Raw genomic sequence first — 22,576 nt, 5'->3', positions numbered from 1 at the left:
GTGTGTCTGCATTTTAAATGTATTTTAATGCAAAGGTTAATGGAGTTTTAATAAAGGGCAGATGGCTACTGTAATTGCTGAACGCCCTAGCATACTCTTTTAAAAACCTCTTTAGCTGGCTAGACAGATATTATTAATACTGAAGAGCATTTTACAAAAACGCATGGGTTTGAATCAAATGAGTCTTACGTTAAATTAATTATTAAACCAAAATTGCAATCATTACATACATTTTGCAAAGAAAAATTGTATTATCAATATATTTCCCATCAAGTGCTCCTGTGAACTCCCGATCTGTTATCTATAGCTATACTAAAGAACCAAGTGTTGACCTATCTATTAAATATTGTTTCTTATCTAGATGTCAACTTCTAAGCCCTCAAAAACTGTAAAATTGTTTAAGAAAATTAAGCTGTCCCCTTTTTTTGCATCTCTGATCTTTTTGACCCTGGGGTTAGGAGATAAAATAACATGACGCAGTCACATCACAATTTTATGCTGTGTTTTTTTTTAAAGGGCATAAAGAGTGTGAGCAGATTTATGTTCCATTTTCCCTTTGGGCCCTACCCCAAGCAGAGTCTTGTATAACCAGAAAACCAAGAAGAGACAGAGATTCCACAAAGTCCATTTAGTACTTTACTATTGTCAACTGATTTTAGGTGGAAGGTGCTCAGAGGCTATGCCAATGGGCAGCAGTATAAAACCCTAAAACAAATGGATGTGCTATAGAATCAAAGGCCAAAATAAGAGCCATTTGATTCTTTGGGTCTTAGGACCCAATCCTGCTCCTTTTGAAGTCAATGGGCCAAATTCAGCTCTTGGTAACACTGCTGTAAATTTAGAGTCACTCCACGGAAGTCACTAGAGTTATTCCAGATTTACACTGGTGGAACTGAGAGCAGAATTTGATCCAAGGGAGTTCTGTCACAGAGGCCTGGTCTACACTACAGAGCTAGGCTGATGTAAGCTACCTTACATCAACCTAGCTGTACATGTGTTGAGGCATAAATGTGTCTCCCACCATCAATGTGAGTGACTTGTTACACCAACATAAACCTCTACCTCGATATAACGCCACCCGATATAACACGAATCTGGATATAATGCGGTAAAGCAGTGCTACGAGGGGGCGGGGCTGTGCACTCCAGTGGATCAAAGCAAGTTCAATATAACACGGTTTCACCTATAATGCGGTAAGATTTTTTGGCTCCTAAGGACAGCGTTATATCGAGGTAGAGGTGTAGTAACACCTTGAGCGGTGTTGAGCCATGGCTGAGGTTGGTGCAGTGCGAGTGTAGACACTGCATTATCTATGTCAACCCTAAAAGTCTTCCAGCAGCTGTCTCACAGTGCTTGACACACGCCACTCTGGTCACAATTGTGAACTCCACTGCTGAGGGGTCCTGTAAACTGGAAGCCTCCCCTTTCCCCCACCCCCTTAAAGCCCATTCAAATTTTTGCAATGTCTTTTCCTGCCTGTCCAGGTTGGTGAGCACACATCTATCTGCTCTCCATTGTTGTGCACAACTGCACCACTGATCATGCCAGCTACATGCTCCAGCCTGGAGTAAACAGGAGATATCGGATCTCCTGGGCTTGTGAGGAGCATAAGCAGTGCAGGCACAGTTCTGAACCAGCCACAGAAATGCTGACATCTACAAAAAGGGTATGCAGGAGAAGGGGTATGACTGGGGCCAGCAGCAGTGCCACATGAAAGCCAAGGAGCTACAGCAGGTATACCAGAAACCCAGAGAAGCCAACAATCTTTCCAGTGCCAAGCCTCAGACCTGCTGCTTTTACAAGCTGCATGCTGTACTTGGTGGAGACCCTACCACCAAGGAGTGCAAGTCACAGGTGTGATGGGTTGGACCCCCTATCTGCCACCTGATGTGCTGGGATCTCACTGAGCCCACCCATTGCACCAGCCTGGGCTTCCTCATCCTGTCTTTGCTGTACCAGGCCCTCAAGCCTTCTGTAACACACACACAGGTAAGGCCACACCCAGCTGCAAACACAGACTGAAGTCAGCTCTATGTGAGAGGATTCAGCTCGGGGATCCACCCAGCACTCACGTGCACACCCTCTTTGGGGAGTAAAGCCAAAATAATATTGTCTTACGCTGTATAGAAAAATCTACACAGTGCAAGCTCACAAAAATTCGCCCTCTCCCTCAATGTGGAGAGAGATATGCACAGCTTCCTTCCCCACCCCCAGATATGAATTGCACAAACTGGGTTATGTTATAAACAAGAAATACATTTATTAACTACACAAGGTAACTTTTAAGTGATTATAAGGGCTAGCAAACAGAACAAAGCAGATTACTGAGCAAATAAAACAAAACACGCAATCTAAGCTTAATAGACTAAAGAAAGAGGTTTTCACATAGTAATTTCTCATCCTAAAGTTGTTTCAGGCAGATTGTAGAGTTCCTTGAAGACAAAATGCATTTGTTTGCAGCTTAAAGTTCCAGATATTATCCTTCACAGGCCTGAGACCTTCAAGCCTGGGTCCAGTCCTTTCACAGTTCAGTTTTACGTCTTTCAAGCAGTCATCTTGGGCAGGGATTCAGTGAAGAATCGGAGACCTTGATTGACTCATTTCCCACCCTTAAATAAGATTTACGTAAGGCAGGAATCCTTTGTACCCAGTGGAAAAATACCAAGGTGGCACTCTGTGCCAGGTGCCTGACCTTGCAGTGCCAAAGCAGCATCCCAGGACGCTTCTCAGGAAGGCTGGAGATTAGTATCTTCTAAGTCTTGTTTTTCCTGACTGTCTGGTGAGTGTTTCCCAGATGCAAACACAGTTGTACTTGTTACATAGTCAGTATTCCTATCTCCAGATACAGAAATGATACATGTATACAATTTGGATAATCACATTCCGAAAATCATAACCTTTCCAATGATATCTCACAGACCCATCTTGCATAAAACATATCTTAGTTATGCCATATTCCTATCCTAACAATATTTCTATAAAGAATATGGGGTGCACAATCACAACAGGCCCCCTGCCGTGAACAGAGGAGGAGGAGGAGATTGGCAAGGAGGAGATGTATGGGGGCGAGGCAACCTGGGTCCAGCTGTGCCATAAGCCAGGACTTGTTTTTGACTCCACTGCAGTCCAGCCAGTCCCTGCAGTTGAGCACAAGTGATCCTGAATCTGGGGAAGGAACCTCAGGTAAGTGTGTAAATAAATTTCCCATTACAGTGAGGGCACCCCCGACTTAGCAGGACACAGCTATTGACTTTTCATGAATGTCCTCATACTAGAAGAGGTAGTGGTACAACCTAGAGAAGCAGATTTGCGGTGTGCTTTTCATGCTCCTCTAGAGTTAGGCAGGGGTGGCCATGTGGTACAGTTTGTTTATATACACAGGGATGTCCCTTAAATCCTCCTGAGAGATCTCGATGAAGCTTCCACGGCGGTACACGGCAATCCTCTCATGAAGGTTTCTAGGGATGGCAGCCTTATTTCTTCCTCCACAGTAGGATACTTTCCCATGCCAGTCAGCGATGACTTCATCAGGCACCAATGCTGTAAACCGACTGGCAGCATACGGGCCCAGGCAACTTTGGGGCACCTGCACCAGTTCTGCTCTCTTTGCCTTTGTTACCCTCAGGAGTGAGAGATATCCGCTAAAACCACCACCACCTGTGGAACATGATGCCAGTATTCGGTGCCATTGCCTTGTACTCCTAGTTTCATGCAAACAAGCAAATCCCACCACATTTCCCTCACCGCTGGTGGGTCGGACTCATCATGGCTGTTGCTGTAAGCGGTGCTGTGAGCAAGCACTCCAGTAAAAGTGCCAATAAGCAAGTCCTGTTTAACGCTGTAGCGGAGCAATGGAAGGAGGCAATGCTGAAGCTTAAGTTTCACTTTCCCTTCCTATGATACTGTGTTTTATCTGTAGCTGTGGCTGTTGCAGCCTTGAGGGACACCTCGTCTTCACCAGCGAAATGACTAACCCAGATAAGGAGGAGAAAAAAGATGATGTGGGAAGACATGTTTTGTGAGATCCTTCAAGCCAGTGCTGCATGACACCTTGAACGTAGGGCCTGGAGGGTAAATACTGAAGCTTGTATGGAGAGTGAAAGAGCAGAGAGGAGAAAGGTGCAGGAAAGGAGAGGGTGATTCACCAGAACATCATGGAGCTTCTCCATCTGAAAATTCAGATGCTGCAGAGTCCTGTGGACCTCCAGGTTCAATAATAGGGATGTGAGTGTTGCTCCATGGCAGTTCAGGGATCCCATAACTGCACCAGCCATATGTCCCGCACGTTGCCAAGAGTCACAGTCCTGCATAGCACGAGATGATTAATGACTCTGCATGCTTGCATGACAATGGCTCCCACACTGGATTTTCCCACTCCAAAATTACTTCCCACTGACCAGTAGCAATCTGGCATTGCAAGTTTTCACAGTGTGATCACCACTTGCTTCTCCATTGTGAGTGCTTCTCTCAGTTTTGGTGTCCCTGCACCTGGAAGGCTGGGGCGAGCTCAGTACACAGATCTAGAAATGTGGCTTTCCACATCTGAAAGTTCTGCAGCCACTGCTAGTCATCCCAAACCTGCATTACGATGCAATTTCACCAGCCAGTGCTCATTTCTAGAGCTCAGAAGCAGCTCTCCAACATTTGCAGCTGCTCTGTGAACACCAACAACCACCTTGAATTGGTTTTCACTATGTTCCACAGGAAACTGACCACCAGGAAATCATGATGTTCCCCAGGGTTCTTCTTGTAGCTCTGCAAATACCAGAGGATTATGTGTCCTGTGCTTGCAGTGCTCGTGACAATTAGTGCAGAACTGCGCAGGCTCCATGCTTCTGTCAAAGATGGCGGACAGCAACAAGTCCCACGTGGGTTCATGGGAAATTGAAAATAGACATGAAAACTGTGGGATAGAGATGATATTATGGGCTGGAGAATGTTACATTATGGGAAGTTGACCCCTTGTTTCCAGATACCCCTGCGTGACTCATTTCTACCTCACCATGCCAAAACTATAACACACTGCACTGAACAGTGGCAGATTGAACTCTGGGATACCTACCCATGGTGCATTGCACTGTGCATTGACACAAGCACTCTAGGGGAATACTCGCACCACCGACACAAGGAGCCAAGTATGCATGGGCACAAGTGACATTCTAACTTCAGTGGCTGTACGCCAGCATAACTTGCATTGGAAACACTTTGTAGTGTAGACATGGCCTAAATTTTGGTGACAGTAGGATCCAGCTTCTGGTGAGGGGCTATATAGAGGCCATCCTGGCACAGACGGGGGTAGTTGTGGCTGTTCTGCTTGTTTTTAAGCAAGTACGAGATGACTGATGACCCTGATGATGGCCCTAATGGTTTTCATAATTAAGTCAAATTCATTATATCTATTCTATGCTCTTGGGCAGCAACAAAGAAAACAAGCCTTCTCTGGAAGAGCTGATGGAGAGAGAGAGATTCAGGAGAACTCTGTCTAAGATATGAAATAATGCAGCAATCTGGTACTTCTCTGCTTTGGAAACAATCCCATTAACCCCCCCCCCCCCCACACACACACACACACTAGCCTCCTCCCCAAACATGCAGGCCCATAGGCAAGCCTGCACACATACGCTGTCAAATAAACAGCACATTGAAATATTGGCTGGAGACTTGGGTTACAGAATAGAATAGAATAGAAATAAGTTTATATCATTTTATGAATGGACATTAATCAAAGTTAAATCACAGTGAGAGTCTGATGGAATCACATATTACCTTCACCCAAATCGCTGAGGAACTAAGCATAATTAATGTTCTAACAATGACACCTGGAAGAATTAATAATGGGAGAGGTGTACATTTAGATTCCACCAAATTAGGTGCTTTTTGGAGCCCACAATGTATGGAGGGGACCTTTGGAACCCAAAATGGGAAACAAAAGTATGTGTCACATTATTAATTTACCCTGATGATTAATCTTTTATCTCTCCTGATGTTTATGTGGTTCCTGTGAGGCCCCAAGTGTTACAGAACTGAATGATGTAAAGGCGAAAGCCAATCCACACTGCCTATCTGTCTTCTGCAGATGTGACTTCCCGTGTCCATTGACCTGGGTCACTTTTCTCCAGTGTACTGCTGCCTATGTACATTTTCCCCGGTTGAGGAAAGATGGAGCAAAGTTTACCCTTAAAATACCAAAGTAGCTAGGAAGAGGCTGATGACAAGTGCAATAGCTCCAAGGCTCTGGTCAGAGCAGGTGGGAACACTGAGCCCAAAGAGAACCTGGAGCTCGCTGGGGTCAGTGCTGCTGGCTGAGCCAGCGAACATCAGCTTTGATCACTCCGAGCGCGTTCTCCTTTAAAGCTCTCCCGTTAAGGGGTCAGTGGCCTTAGGTGACACTCAGCGTGGGCTGGGTTGATTTAGTGCATCTTCAGTTGTTTATACGGTCCTGACTCTGCACATAACTTGCCGATCACAGAAAATAAATCACTATCAGCAAATTCTTTCATCTAATATTTAACTATAGCTAATAAAATATTACACCAGTTACCACTCAAGGCAAATGAAACCCCTTCCATTTGTTTATTGAGAAGGCACTTTCTTTTGGGTCATGTAAGTAGGTCCCTGGAACCCAAGTGTGGGATAACCCCAAGGTGTAGGTGACATTGAAATCTACATGGGACAATGCTGTCTCCTGTTTATGGTCCAGATCTAGGTTCTGCTCTGGAGCCATCAGTTTCATGCCTATCTGATCCGAATAACCTGTTGCCTGGTAAAGCCGAGCTAGAGGGGGTGAGGGGCAGGAATTTCTCAGGGTTTTATATACATAATTGGTCAATATTGTTACTTGGCTGGTTCATTCTTCTATTTTAACCTGCTAGAGATAAATCCCCAAACTGGCCCTGACTGGTTTAATCGGCTCGAGATAAATCCAGCTATGGTTTAAGAAGGACCCACAAGAATGGAACTGCACGCTCAGGGCAGCATTCCTAATTGGTTTGTCCTTAGGGTAGTGAATATCGCTAAACCATTTTTGCCGGGAAGCGTGGATTTGCCTTGGGCTCACCTTTCAAGCATCTTGTTTATCGGCCCCACTTCTGATCACCAGGAATATCCTTCCTCCCCTCTTTGTGTAAAGATTTCTGAAAGGTCTGAGCACAAGCCTGGGAGCTGGAAATGTGTGTTCGACTCCCAGCATCCTGTGATCTCGAGCAAGTAATTTTAAATCTCTCTCCCCCATGGGAATGAGATTTACCCACCTCGCAAGGGTGGTGTGTAACAACTAATGAATTAATGTCTGTACAACACTTTGAAGATTAAAAGTGGTACAGTACAGGGCTAAGTATTTTGTTTTCAGATGGGGATCTCCCCCTAGTTGCTTTAAATTTCCTTTTCTCTCTCTCTCTCTTTTTTTTTTTTACAAGAGAACTAAAAATGTTCTTACAAGTCAGTGTTTGAAAAAACTAATTATCTGATTTTCTCTTTGAAAAGTCCTATCTCTGCAGGGAGTTGGCATTTCAGAAGACTCCGGGCTCTTAGGAGGGCCAGCCAGGACTGTGTGAGGTATGACCATGCCCCGGTAGTGTGGCAGATGCTTCATTACAAGGGGGAAGTGGGAACTGCTGCATTCTGCTCCTTCAGCCTTAGCACAAAGGGCCTGATCCAAAACCCTTCAAAGTTAATGGGAGAACTTCCGTTGATTTCAACAGACATTGGATCAGGCCCAGCGTGCAGGACTTACTCTCCTCCACTGATAGGCATCGCTGAACAAGTATTACCTCAGTGTTGCCCAGCTTCTCTAACATCCCTTCTGTATCTGGGGCTCTGTTTAATATGAAGTGTCCATAGAAAACCCCTTAAACTCATGTTTTGCTCTAGAGGGAATTGATCCTTCACTCTCGACTCAGTCTAAATGTCCCTGGGCCTGAGTAAAGAAGAGAACATGAGTGGGACGCCATTGCCTGATGGAAACCAGCTGCCTGCACCCCCGTAAGAGAGAATAACCAGGAGAGAATAACTGCACGCTCACTCCTGTGCTTTGATTGTTTCCTTTCCTGGTGAGGCTATTTGCACAAGGCCATTTTACAATGGCAACAAGTGACTCCAGCGGGCGTGTGTATGGGGAGCGAGGGGTTGTTCCTTCTCAGGTGGCTGCAGGCCTCCCTGGCCATGGCCCAGCAGGGCACCCACCTGTGCTGGTTTATGGCTTAGCTAGAACAGAGTGCATGCTCTGAGCTCTCCTTTCCCACCCTCCCCGCAGACACCGGGTGGAGCGCGGACCCGCTCTGGTTGTTGTGATGGATAGACTTGAGTGGGAGATAGCCTGGGGTTCCCTGGCAATGCAACAGCTGGCTCCTCTTCTCTGGCGCCTTCCCCCAGCCAGCGAGGCTGCAGCCGTGCGGCTCTTCCTGTGAGATCCGGAAGGCCTTGCAGGCCCAGAGAGAACGGAGCCCTGGGGGCATTCCTTGGGCCATACTCCCCCTGAGCCCCATCATGCTCCCAGCCGAGTCAGTGGCAAGATACAGGCCTGTTCTGATGCCTGGGCTGGGGTAGGGCAGATTTCCAGCTGGGGGAAATGGCCATGGCTCCACTGACGCCCACAGAGCTGTGAGGAGAAGCCCAACTGAGGATCTGCCCCCTGAGCAAACGTCCTCTTTCCCCTCAGCCAGCCCAGGCTGCCCTGATGCACACAGCAGGGGGAGGAGAGAGAGCGCCTTTCTAGCCTCGCTGTCCTCCTCCCCCAATTGGGACGCTCTTGTCTACCGCCCTCCTGCTCCGGATTAGCTACGCCTCTGCGCCATATTGAGGCAGGCGGGAGGTGGAAAGAGCTGCAGCAGAGAGCAGCATAGGTCGCTGGGGGAGGGCTGTCACATTGCTCTTCAAAGGGGCAGTGTGGTGATGATGATGGATGGACGTTTGGCACGTTAAATACTGCAGAGGACAATCTTGCGGGGCGGGGAGGGGAGCCAGGTGGCCCCAACAGATCCTTTCCACTTTCCAACTCTCTCTCCTTTGGGGGCAGATCCAGGATTCACCCCTGTGAGTCTTTCCAAGGGGTTCAGTACAACTGTGGTGAAGGTGCTCTCTGTGTGGGGTGCCGGGACTGATCCATTAGGTTAGTGGGTTTATTCCTTTAACAAGTGTCCAACTGACAGGCCTCCACTGTATTATTAAAGAACTGAGTCTGCCGCAAAAGAAGCGGGGAAGCTGTGTTTGGTTTGGGTTTTGTTTTCCCTTTCGCAAGCCTGCCACTGAGCTTTTCCCACGAGTTCTCTGGGAGTTCACCCGGCACTGAACTGAAATGGGCTGGGAGGAGGAAGGTTAATCTTTTCCAACAAATCTCCTCTTTTCTGCATCTTGAGATCAGCTCCGCAGATAGTACCGGATGCGACCTGAAGGTTGCTACACTGTTGAGCTGATTTCGAAAACAATTAATCAAACCTCGTCATTTACTATTTCAACAATCCCTACCCCTTTGACGCATCCTTATTCTAATGGAAATAAACAGGTCCTGCACCTTGTGTCCGTCCCCCCCTCGCCTTCCTACGCCCCCTTGGAGAGTTATCGGTGGGGTTCAGGCACGTGAAAGGGTGTTGAAAGGAGGAAGGAAAATAATCAAAGAAAACCCAACAGAACTGGAGAGACAGAGCGAAGAGCTCTGCAGACTGAGGAAAAAATCTCTCCTGTTCCATAACAATATTGAATCGAAATGTAAAGGGATTGCAGTGTAGAGCTGGGGTTAACATTTGTGTGCCAGTCTTTTTGTGAGTCTAACCCTATTATCATATATTTTCGTCATAGCTCTTTGCTGCGCCATTAAACAATTAAGAGGCTGCCATTTCGCTCCCAAAAGATGGGCTTTTCCTTTCTTATACGGTACATATCACCCAACAGAACAAAAGGAAAGGAAAGTTGGGAGACTCAAGGGCAATCGTCTATGGATCTGTTCTGACTTCTGGGTTACAAGTGGTTTGGGATAGGGGTTCACCAAGTTCAATGTAAACGCGGTTTCAAATAGGTTTTAAAATGGGAGGTGATTTTAACCGTTCTCTCTTTGGATTCATCCTGGAAATGCACAGTCTGCCTGCGGTCCGTCAAGATTCCGCGCCTGGAATCTGGCATATGCCATAGTTCTGGACACACGTGTATGGACGGAGATGAAGCGAGATTCTGGCCGATGTCGTTTTTAGAATAGAAAAGGTTCCCTCTAGTTCACAAGAAAGAGGCGGGATATCTGTCCAGAGAACACAGAGTCTCTGTGCCACATCCAAACAACAACAACAACAACGAGGAGTCCGGTGGCACCTTTAAGACTAACAGATTTATTTGAGCATAAGCTTTACCCACGAAAGCTTATGCCCAAATAAATCTGTTAGTCTTTAAGGTGCCACCGAACTCCTTGTTTTTGTGGATACAAACTAACACGGCTACCCCCTGATACTTGACGTCCAAACAACGCCTCTTCTAAAGAAAGGTCAGGGAAAGGATGTTTGGGGGATAATAAAAAATAAAATAAGGGGACATTGCGGTAATTAACTATAAAATATACATAGTTGCCTTACACTTTATAGATCCGATCCTGGCTGCAGTCCTGATTCTTGGCAAATCGCTCAATGGCAGCTTCGCCTGAGCAAAGGATGAAGGATCAGAATCCAGAGATAATGGGCACGATTTGAGTTCCTGTTCAAATTAAGCTAGTGTGAAAAATGTGAATTAATCTAATAAAGAAAACTTGTCAGACTCTCTCAGCTCTGACTGAAATATCAGTCAGGGCTGCTGTCACATTAACCCACTTGCACAAGATCTATAGCAATTTTTAAATTGTGAAAGAAACTCCCCAATCAGAGTGGAAAGATAATTTTCCCGTAGCTATCCTTAGGTTCCGTTTTCAAGTAACTAATGTTTAGTTCTACATAGTCAGCTTTTGTTTTCCTGGTGGTGTTTTCAGAGCAATACTACTTATTTCCATATATTTATCTTGCATTTTCGCAGAATACACGTCACTTCATTTAGCATTTCGGGGGGTATCTTTTTTTAAAACAAAGGAACAAAGTATTTCCAAAATTAGTGCTATTTTGTTTAACCTTATGCTCTTTGAAAAGGCGTTGATTGAGGAAATTGGAGAAAATATCAAAATAATGGTTTTAATAAGTGATAGAAAAGGCTTTGGGTTTTCTATGAGTCCACTTCCCCATGCGTCTGCGAGTGCTCTAATAGAATACAGATTGAACAGTAAAGTATGTACTGTTAACCAGGATGCAAAGTACTTGTAGTGTTTCCAAATGATGCATTTAGCCAGATGTTTAAGACATATGAGAGAAGAGTAGTTAAAACCCACATTATATAGTTCTGTCTAGTATAAAATTGCATGTGCTGACCCATATATTTTAAACTGTAAACGGACTCCAGTCATTTAAAATATTGCAACGTCGATAGGACTAATTAATTGGAAATAAGAAACGAAAGAATACAATTAAACGAGAAGAGAATCATTTTCTAATTTAATAGAGGGACATTTATAAAGATCACAAGCTAAAAGGCATCGAATGAGTCTATCGACATTGTGTTAAATCAGAGTCCGAACTTCAGGGTGCCTGCAGAGCGTTCTACTACCCATTCACCGGCGCTGCTTCGGGCCTGCTCCCCTCCTCCCGCCAGGGATTATTTTCACATTTGCGATGAAAATGTTACAATCCGATATACCCAATTCCTTCCTATAAAGCCCATTGATTTGCTCGTCCAGGGCCAGCAGCGCTGCTAGCTAAGCACCTTGTTGATGTTTGGGGCATGGCTATCTGCAAAGTGAACTAGTCAATAAAGCATCCCTAGCGCATATACAATATCCTTAAATATTAGGATACTTTATTAGCCCCATTTCCTAACAATAATTTATTGCAATAAAACAGACACCCAAGGTCCTCTTAAATTGTCTTTTCATAATGAATAAATTTAAACTGGCTAATTAATATATAAACTAACCCAATTTGTCAAGTTGATTTGTATTTTAGTTAATTGTGAAAGTAATTACCACATGGGCAAATTAACAGCTTTCTGGAAATGACCAAGGCTGGGGTTTTATTTCCTTCCTGGGTGAAGAAAATTCATTTTCCCAGCTCTTGATGTGATGAATAAAAGTCATAAATCTGGGTGATTGGTGCAGGCAGAGTCTAAATGGCTTCATATTTCATTTTAGGTTTAATAGAAATATTCATGCTCCGTTTTAATGAAATTAAATTGAAGGGGGATGGGTTGGAAGGCTAGCGGTTGGGCTTTAAAGGGACAGCACGGAGTTTTGTGTTCTGAAGTCACTAGGCTCTAGCCGGTTGTAGTTATTTGAATGAAACTAAGGAGTTTTTTTGTTTGTTTGAAAGCAGCCTGGGAGAGGCGGCTTTGAAGAAGGCTGGATAGATGCCCCTGGCAGAGAAAACCCGGTCCATGCCCAGGGGGAATCAAGGGTCTGTAAAACTCGGAAGCTCGGATGGATCAGACCCTCCGCAAAAGGGTCTGATCCATCCCTTCCCACCCAACGCGATTTACATTTGAAAGGGCAGCTGGACACAGACAGCTTCCTCGCTCCCTTAAATGTTAAAGATCACGTGCGTGGCGGTGTGGGGCCCGCCCGGGCTATAGGTAACCATGTAATATCAACCTGCTTGTAAGCTAGCGGCTCCGCCTGCGGTTGGGTTCCATAAAGAGGAACACGGTGGACACGTAACTCTCCCAGACAAAGGGGCTTTGACCCGGCCTCCCTTCCGCGCTGCCGTCCAAACCCAGGAGGCCCAGGAAATGCTGCTCGGACAGGAGCTGCAAGTGATGGGGGGTGGGGTTGAGAAGAGTTTATTTGAATTCACACCCTCTCACTGACCCCCTGGCAGATATCACGGGGGATTCAGGCGGGATCTGTGTCTATTTACATTCTCAGCTGGAAGATATTCACCAAACCGGAACGGTCTCTCCCTCAAAAAACCACCCCACGTTAGATAAATCGGTACCTTCCACCGCCAACAAATAGCACGTTAACATCGGACACCTTTAAAGTCTCTGCAGATGCCCGATACAGATCTGTAATCGCTGTATGCAAAACAGCGGCCCCGCCTCCCCCCCTTTCAGAGAGACTAGCGAATACAAGTGTTTAAAGCTGAGAGCTGTTGGGTTTTTTTGTGGGTCAGCACCGTCTGACTGGTTAAGTCAATCAAGGAGTCTGGTTTGACACTCGAACCATCTTCAGCCGGTGCCGCTCCTTAATGGAGCTGATCTGTGACTTGTTGATTTCCCCTGAGCAAATAAGGCTTTGATGCAGTCCCAGCGAGAGTGGTTAGCTGATGAATTGACAAAAACTAATCAGCTTTATTGGGAAACAGGTTAAGGGCAGCGGAGTGTCAATAATTCTCAGCCTGACCCCCTCATCCATTAAGAGAGGCAGGCTGATTAGACCAAGGAGACCCTTTGCTTTTTGCACTGAAATTGCTTTCATAAACTCACCATTATTAGCAGTCAATGCAAGCAGCTAATTTAGAGGAGACATCTCTGGGATGTCACATTTATCATGGAGGTTTATGTATCATTATCTCATTTACAGAATGTCGCAGTGTAAAATGTGTTTTTGGCAATATTGCTGGCCCCATGCCTATCATTGGTTATTTCTTGTAGAGAACATCTGGGCGCGTTGTGGATTTAATTTGATATAAAAGAATTCAATCCAGTCCCTTTAATACAAACCAAATTAACCCCACACCGGGCTGAGTAGACAGTCAGACAAGGCTCTCAATAGGAACCTTTGACATTTTAATTACTCCAGCTACTCTTTTATTGTCTTTTATTAAAAGAGGCAACCGGCACCTTTATTACAGATGCGACAATGGTGAAACTGAGCCTGATTATCTTGCTCCTCTTAATCAGTGCACGTAAGTGCTGAACGCTGAACTCATCGGGACCAAAACATAACATGGTCTTTGAGCAAGATTCACTCGCCAGGGCCCACTTGGTCGCCTGTAGCTCTGCAGACATGTCAGACTGGACTGTAAATTCCACGCCTTGCCCTTGCTTTTAAAATGAATTGATACTCACCTGCGAAACTGTTACTGGGGGAAACAGAAGAGAACCTTCATTAAAGGAGACCACCCAGAGACGCCCTGAGAGGTGTCAGGCATCGTGCTATCTCCGCCGAGATAAAGCCCTGTTCCCCTTATTGTTTTCACCTGGGCAATATACTGGATCAACACAGGTGCAGGAATTCCTATTGCTCGCCACAACCTGCTCTAAAGGACACTTTGCACAATGCTCAGCTGTGAGCGGGGAGTTGCCTGGACAGGAAGCCCTACCCCATTGATTCTGCTTTGATATAGGAGTCTCTCCCCGCAAATATACTCCTGACAGCCGGTATTCAATAAAAGGTTCTGAAAAATCTAAATCTTTCCCTAAGCACGAAATATTAAACACGAGGGCGGAAACGGTGGTCTGGAAAGTGAGGTGGCCAGAAGGAAGCGCTTTGTTTCTGGCTGTGAGGGTCAGTGGGGATAGGCGCTGGTCTTTGGAGGCCGTTTTTGTGTTTTCAGGTCGGAGGGCTACACCAGCCCTGCGTTTCCAAAGGGCTCATTGTTTAAATGGGGGAACGGCCCCCGCAGGAACCTGACAGAAGGCAGCTGAACTCCAAGGCCCTTTCCCAGCTGATTTCCCAGCTGAGCTGAAGAGCTGCCGGGGTCACAGGGGACCCTTTAACGAGTTCATTAGCCAGATTATCTCTGCTGCAGCTCGGAGAGGGGAAGGCCGCTGAACTTGCTACGCTGGTTCTAGGATCTCGAAGCAAACAGGAGGGTAAAGTTAGAAGGGGAAGGGAGTAAAAACAATCCCTAGAGAAATCTCGACAGGACAATTTAGCTACCCCCAGATATAAAGGGGCCCCGGCCTAGATAATGTCTATAGAGGGAGGTGCAATACAATTAATGGAAAACAAAGTCTCTAAGGTGCCACGAGTACTCCTGTTTTTTTTGCGGATACAGACTAACACGGCTGCTACTCTGAAACCCCAAAGGGGAGACGTTCGGTCCGGGTCGGTAAATGGGAAGGTATTCGTGGCTCTTGCTCAGGAGATGGTATTGCAAGATGCCTCGAATGAGATTGTGTCTGGATTCCCCTTTCCCAGCTAGGCAGCTGCCGTTTCTGCCACATCAGCACAGTTAAATATACCAATTAACTGAAACTTCCTGTCATTATCTGCCTTGATTGAAACATTTTAGTGCTACTATTCGTGTCTCAGAATAGGCCCGAAGTTCAATTCCTGAAGCCGACTGTGTACGGTGATACATTAGATTGGAAACTGAATAGGGACACTCTCACATCTGGAAAGGCGTATCAGATATCCAGCTAGAGAGGAACATTATCCCGTACGTCCCTTCTGATGTGTTATGTAGACTAGGGATACATGGTATGAAAGTATCTGAGTATTTTTTCTTTTTCCTTCTGTTGGCATTTTTTTCTTAGTACCTAGGTTGCCAACCACCTCCACTCTAGGCCAGTTTTCTAGCTGGGGGAACCGAGGAGCAAAACGGCTGGAGGTAGTGACTTGACCCAAAGTCGCGCAGAGCAGGGACTGGAAGGAACCCAAGTCTCTCCTAGCCTCGCCCAGCGCTCGAACCACTGGGCCATCCTTCCTGTCTATATAGTTGGACATAGGTACTTTATACATAGCCAAAGGGACATATGCTGGCCATACATATTAGATACATCTCCAAAGGAGACCCACGAACAGAAACGAGGCTAATCGCTGGGAGGGTTTCAACTGTTTTAATTGCTTGGCATTCGGTCACATAAATTAGAGCCATTAAAATGTTCGATGCTTTTCTGTCGCCTCTTATTGATGGTGTTTTACAGAGCTGTTGTTATTTACTGCGGTTTCTGTAAAACCTGTCCTGGCTAACCGATCTGAGTTAGACATTAGTGACATTCGTTTTGACAATAACCTGAGTGTGGCTGTAAAATCATATTTTCTATTTTTCCGCTAAGTGAATTCGCCCGCAGCTTTCCGCCTTTTTCAAATCAGGAAAAAGGCCATAAAGTGTCACCGCAACATGATGTCCATCTCTGCAAAACAAATCATGTTGTGAATTAATTTTCATTTTACAACACTGAGCTGGAGGCTAACATGCCTCATGCAAGCACTAACTCCGCGCTGAGAAAAGATTTCACTGCAGGTGACTTCACATTGCGAAATCTCCAGATTCCTCATTTCAAATATTAGGTGCCAGAGCAATCCTCTATCCTTCAACAGCCCCCGTAATAGCATTAAGGATTGCTTAGCGCGTTAAATTAGAACCGTGTCAGCCCTGCAGAAATTGGAAACAAGAGAACATGTCAGTTTCACATTGTAACGGAGCAGAGTAGCTTTAGTTTGCAACTGGATCTGGCCAAAAAGAAATGCAAAACTGAACAATGAGGTGGAAAAGTGGTGTTAAATATGAATACATCTTATCCCAAAAGGCTAAAATATTTCTGGCCTGCGTTTATACTTTTTCATAATGTGTTAATTTCCAGTGGAAAATCGACTGGGTCTACAACTCATTTTAAAGCGACTTTCAATGCTCCGTTAGTCGGATCTGGCTATATAGCCCCTGTAGTATTCAATGGAACAATGCCTGACCATGGAAACAGTCTGTCACTATGTAGGGCAACGGATGTCTTGTTATTTTCCCCAATCGACAACGTTTCGCATTAAAAGTGATCGCTGACGATGTGAAAAGGACACAGTGCAGTTTTTATTGCCTCAGTGGAATCTCATACCCCAGTCTGAATGTCAGCATTGGGTACCCTGGGCTCTCTGCCGTCCTTGTGCTGGTACATCTTCCCGAGGCGACTAAAACTAACTATCCCGTGCACTTGCTATGCCGTTCTGTGCCTTGTAGGGATACCGGGTAGGGTATAAATTAAAGCGCAACTGTCATTTATTCCCATTTGAATAGTTCCACCGACTAGACCAGGCTGACATTTAACATTAAAAAAAAAACCCGTGCACGAGTGAACGGGCAAATTCAGCCATCTCGATGTTGTTCGGCCCTTGGTGTAGAAACGCTCTGGTAGATGGACCTGAGCCGAGGCTACAGTCAGACACGTTCTGAGTCCGTTCCGCAGAGCTCGTGCGCTGGCGAGACTTTGCGGATTTCCGTGACTTGTGTCGGGTTTGTGTCTGAGCTCACGTGGCTAGATGTGCCGGGGCACACCCGGATTCTCGTGGGAGAAGGGGCTGGAACATTTGGGGCATGGCTCGGCGCTGGGAATCCTGCCCCTTCTTGTGATGAAGAGTTTCCCACTCAGACTTTTAGGGTCCGGCCCGATCCTGGGTTAGCGACCTAGGCTGGCCAGGCAGAACCACCCGGACTGGGTGAGACCCGTCCTAAAGAGGGAGCGATAAGGGTCCTTAAAGGACAGTTGACAAACCTGTCGCTGCAGCCCCCTGAACCACAAGACTCGCTGAATGCAGAGGCGTCCCCCGTGCTTCAGGCAAAACCTTACAAAGGGTTTCCCTGTCCTTAATGACCGAACCCTTGATCCCCCCACTGTGGGCCCAATCTTGCTCCCGTTGAGGTCAGTGGCAAAAGAGTCTTCATTGGAGGAGGGGGGGGGCGCTGTTTTGCAAACTGTGGCTTTTAGCTGTTCGCCCACCCGCATTGGTCTCCGATTTAGGCAACTCTCTCTGTTTATGTTTCTAATCAACCGTTACAAGCCTCCTTCCGTCAGGCACAGATGGGCCAAAGCAACAGCCATGGGCGACCCAGCGCTGGCAGATCGCCCACCGGGCAAGGGACTGATCCCAGCGCTGTCGGGAGGACCCAGGCCTGACAACGGGGGCGTTCGCGCTGCTGGTCTCCCGTGGGGCGGGGGCTACAACCCGCTGGGGGCTCCGCGTCCCTCAGGATTATTTGGTGGCGCGTTTGCTGCAGGGGAGGCCCGGATCCAAAGCCTTCTGAAGCCAATGGAAAGACCCCCACTGGCTCTCGTGGGCTTTGCTTCACAAACAAAAATAAAGCACCAGAAAGTAGCAGGTCTGAAGCAGGCAGTAAAGACGCGGGGGGAAACTCCCAAATTAACGGCTTCTTCCTGGGAAAGGGGAAATTGACTCTCAGAACTGCCCGGCCCCTGGGTTTGGAAAGAGGGAGGAGATTCTGACATTTATCTTGGAAACATTCCCCCCCCCCCGCGCCCAAAGCGTGTGTCCTCCACCTTCATGGAAATACAACTTGATAAATCTGGGGGGCGAGATGCAGCTTTTATGCACGAGAGGAGGCCCATTAAAGGATCGGGACCTCCCCTCCCCTCCCGGTAATTCCTCCCCTGCCGCACCCCTCTGGCCTGTGGGCTTCCCTTATATGTATTTAGCCTGCCTGGGCATCAAAGTGGCCTGTAATACTTGACAGATCCCCATATGGACAGTAATAGTTTGTGATTTGTAGTACAGTAGTTTGCATGTGTCTCCACGTTATTTCCATATTCAAAATGCTCTGAGCCGCACATACACAAACAACATATACCCCAAATAAAATATGGCCCGTAAGAAAGGGAGTACATTATACAAATGAACCGGTATGTTTTACAGACCAATAATTTACATGCCTGTGTCAAAGATACCCATAATCCAATCCTTCACAGGCAGCCCGGCCTGGGAGGCATGAGAAGAATTCTGATGCCGTGGTTCTCCTGAGCATTAAGGTGTTATTCACAAACCTTGCAATCCAGAAACCGGAGCAACACGCTTCCTGTACCCAGCTGTCCATTTCACACAGGGCATGGCCAGATAATAGGTGCATGGACCACAACAGGCTGAATTTGCAAATAGATTAATTCAGTGGATTTTCTCGTTGAAGAAGTCTTTGGCTCACACAGGGTTAGTGAATGCAGGGGTGATTTAAAGGGGTTTAATTTTCTGAGGTGTGTGTGTTGGGGTGTGTGTGTCCCGGGGATCAAAGGAATGGGATTGTCAGGAAGAAAATGACGGACCCGGATGACAAGTGGGAGAGGAAAGGGATGAAAGCATCGTTACTACAAATAGAGCGACTGATTATTGTTTAATCATTGTCTGGAAGAAGGGGTGAGTCCCGTAAATAGGCCTTATAGGTTGCTCTGCATCTCAATTAAACCAACAGGCTATCGCTGGCGGGCGGGGGGACGGGAGAATGGTAGGAAAGTTTTTCAGTTTTTTTTAATTATTATTATTTTAGTACAATCTATGCGTGAAAAAGAATGACAGGCCCAAATGTGTGTGATGATCAAAACGGAGTGATCCAGAGGAGTAGTCAGGGCAATGGGCCACTTGGGACAAGTGGAAATCACAAGACGGCAGAGTGAAACCTGTCTCAAAATACCTCTCCCAGGAGCCACAAAGCTCAGGAGCTTAAGTGGGGCGCAGCATAGTCCTCCATGGTTACTAGGGGGTTTAAAGGGAAGGAATAGCCCAATAGGGCCATGCCTTGTACCGTACAGGTGTAACTGTGCATTGAGTTATCGAAGTGCCATTTCTTAAATCGACGTGAAGTGTTTCCACACACCGCTCCGCAGAAATAAACCCAGTGCATAGGAAAGCTCCACGTACATCACAAATCCTTGAACACAAACCGGATCTCAGTAGCTGGTGATTCCAATAGCTACATACACTACCATTAATGGGATGGATACAATTAATTAGCTTGGCTGGGGGGGGAGGGGAACTTCGGGATTGGGGTGGTTATACTGACATTTTCCATCAGTGTCTCTCCGACCAAAACACACTGTTCCCAATACTCTGCACACACAGAGCTCAGCACGTCTGGTTACTAGATCGTGTTCAGACTGCATCACCCCCAGGGAAAAGAGAGAGAGAAGTCAGCTCTGTAATAATTGCTTATACAATTTTATTTTAGTTTTAAGGTAGCTATTTTATTTGCCCGGTACCCTGCTGCCTGGGAAGTGCACGGGAATGGGAAAAGCATCTCTCTCCGGAAAAAAAAAATCTGAATTTCCTGGTAAAGGACGTTGCGCTTGTTAGGAGTATTAAACAGAGGAGGAGCGAAAGCTAGAGACAGGGACAAGATATATTCGGTCATGTAGACCATCTCCCTGCCAGTGCAAAACTGTTTCCTGTTGGACACTTGTTAGTGTTTTGATTTAAATAAGCGATGACACTTCCCTGGAGAGGTCATTCTGAACAGCCTGTGGGGGAGAGTTTGATGTATGGTAACATGACTACAACGTGATGTATTTTTAAAATGCTTCCTACCTGCGTGGGTTGACATTACATGGCTTTGGGGCTATCCTGGCCTTTCTACGATCTCTGGTATCAGCCGCTTTCGGACCTCAAAAAAAAAACCTGACAGGTGAAGCAAATATTTAATAAATACCTGTCCCTTGGAAACAGAGTCATTTCACAATCCCGAGCTGCAATTATATGGAAATTAAGTCCTGTGCAGGTACAAAGTCAGACACATTATCACCAGCTCTTGCAAAAGCTTTTGAAGGGAGAATGTGTTTACTTTGTGACTCTTTCTTGTAACAGCCTGACCTTCTGTTCACATTCCCATTTGCATTATGCCTCTTTTCTCTCTTAACCCCCTTCTAGAGCTTCCGGAAATTCTTACTTTGCAAAAGACTGTAAATCTGCCTCCCTCTCGCTTTTCCTTTTATATTTCGGTGTGTTTGTGTAAGATAAGTAGGACTAATAACACTATTGACAAAACTAAATTTTGGTGGCAGGCTTGACTTCCTGACTTACAGATGTTTATTCTTTCCAACTCGTTAAAAATCTGTTGGCAGCGCATATACTGTAAATATTTGAAGTGTCCAGGAATGATAGAAAACTGGAGTTTAATACACTGCATACCCCAGCTTGGGCTTTCGATATAGGCAAACATATATGTAGGGCTTTAAGGTGGAGAACTGAGTCCCCATTGCTGAGTATTAGCAGAGCTGCACTATGATTTTTTTTGGTCAATATTTTTCATTCCGATTTAAAAAACAGTGCTGACGTGTCTCACGCAGGCATAGAGAATCCGAGCCCCCCCCCCCCCTCCACACACACACTTTTTTTCCTCCAAGATTTTACGTGGTCTTTTATTGTAAGGCAAGTTGCCAAATGAATGGTGTGGAAGGCAAAAGCTGTGGTCTGTGTAGGCATAGAAGGCGCATAAAACATTGTTGCCTTCTCATTGGCACATTGTGTGACCGCTGATCTGTCACTTAATAATAGAAAACCACTGGAAAAGCTCGTGCTTTTATTTCATCAGCGGCTGGGGCCTTTTCGTTCTCTGCAAGTACGTAGCAATTGCTATTCATTTTGCAAATGTGATCGCCAAAGCTATGCCATTTAACAAGGCTAAGAAAAATCCTTGCCTGTTATATTATCACTGCCTGGTCGTGTAGTAATGACACATATGCACAGCGTTGTAAGCATACCGAGAACAGAGCAAGGCAGTGCTTTCGGGCTCTTGGCGGAGCTGAGTTTTTGTTGCATCACTGTGAAAATAAAAATGCACTGGTGATACAGGTCAGACACCTGCATGAAAAGCCTGGGATCAGGAGCAAATGCCGGTTTATGATGTCTGTTGTTATTTAAAGACTTGACATAAATTTCACCCAGGTCCTCTTTTGTGGTCACCAAATTGACACATTAGGTTACAAACTGAATATAGGTGTGGATAGTATCACATCTGGAAAGACATATCAGATAAATCCATATCCGGCTAAAGATGGATATTGTCCAATGTGTCATCCCAGATGGGTTATGTAGACTATGGATACATAGTATGTAAGTGTCTGAGAACATATTTCATCTTATTTTTCCATGCCCGGGCCTTTCACCACAACAAAATAACTACAGGCCGCTTAAGGGGGATAGATTCCTTAAACCATCAAAGGAACTGTACGAACATCTCACTTAAATCTTAACAGATTAAGGTAACATCACGTTAACTGCAGCGTGGGCTAAACAGACACAAGTGGAGAGAATCCTTCGAGTTGTACATTGTGCCCCGATCCAGATGCTCGATCCGCACACACACTAACAAACACACACACACACACACACACAGACATATTTGCTGTGGCACAAGACTCCTCATAGCAGAGTATGAAAGTGGAGCGACTAACGCATCATTGCTGATGATGTTCAAACAGAATATGTTTGCGTTGCGATTATTGCACATTCTTCCTGGCTGGATTTATCTTCAGTCTTTAAAAACCTGGCCCAACCGAGGAATTTATTGTTGGGGGGTTTTTTGTGGGTCGGGGGAGGGGAGGTAAATACAGAAGCTTCTCAAGTCACTTTCCTTTCTCTGTGTTGGTCACCCCCCTCCCCGGGAGACGCGCAAGCCTTTCCCTTCAACCTGCTCCGGAGGGCACAGAACCGAAGTGGGCAGGCCCATTCCCGAAGCGTTGACAGGTGTGCTGCAGGGCCAATCGCGGCTGGCAAACCCCGCTACTGGCCACCAATCGTGTTTCCTCCAGCCTCGGGGCCAATGGGAGCCGGATCTGAGCCTTCAAGTGAGTGGAGTTTGGCGCTGGGGCGCTTACTATCTGCCGAGAGACATTTTGCTGCGCTTGGCTTGGTGGGGGGCTGGTCCTCTGG

General features: G+C 46.1%; 1 long non-coding RNA gene across 1 annotated transcript in view; it reads right to left on the bottom strand.

Moving 5' to 3' along the window:
• Positions 1-10,671, bottom strand: part of LOC120398586 — a 39,206-nt gene extending 28,535 nt beyond the window's left edge. The window contains exon 1 of the long non-coding RNA XR_005594560.1: positions 10,554-10,671. This is a non-coding gene — a long non-coding RNA (uncharacterized LOC120398586). The remainder of the gene's footprint in view (positions 1-10,553) is intronic.
• Between the last annotated feature and the right edge of the window lie 11,905 nt (positions 10,672-22,576).

Source organism: Mauremys reevesii, linkage group 2 (assembly GCF_016161935.1).
Source record: "Mauremys reevesii isolate NIE-2019 linkage group 2, ASM1616193v1, whole genome shotgun sequence".
NCBI lineage: Eukaryota > Metazoa > Chordata > Testudines > Geoemydidae > Mauremys > Mauremys reevesii.
The sequence above is the reverse complement of the archived record's forward strand: the minus strand, read 5'-3'. Positions and strand labels throughout refer to the sequence as shown.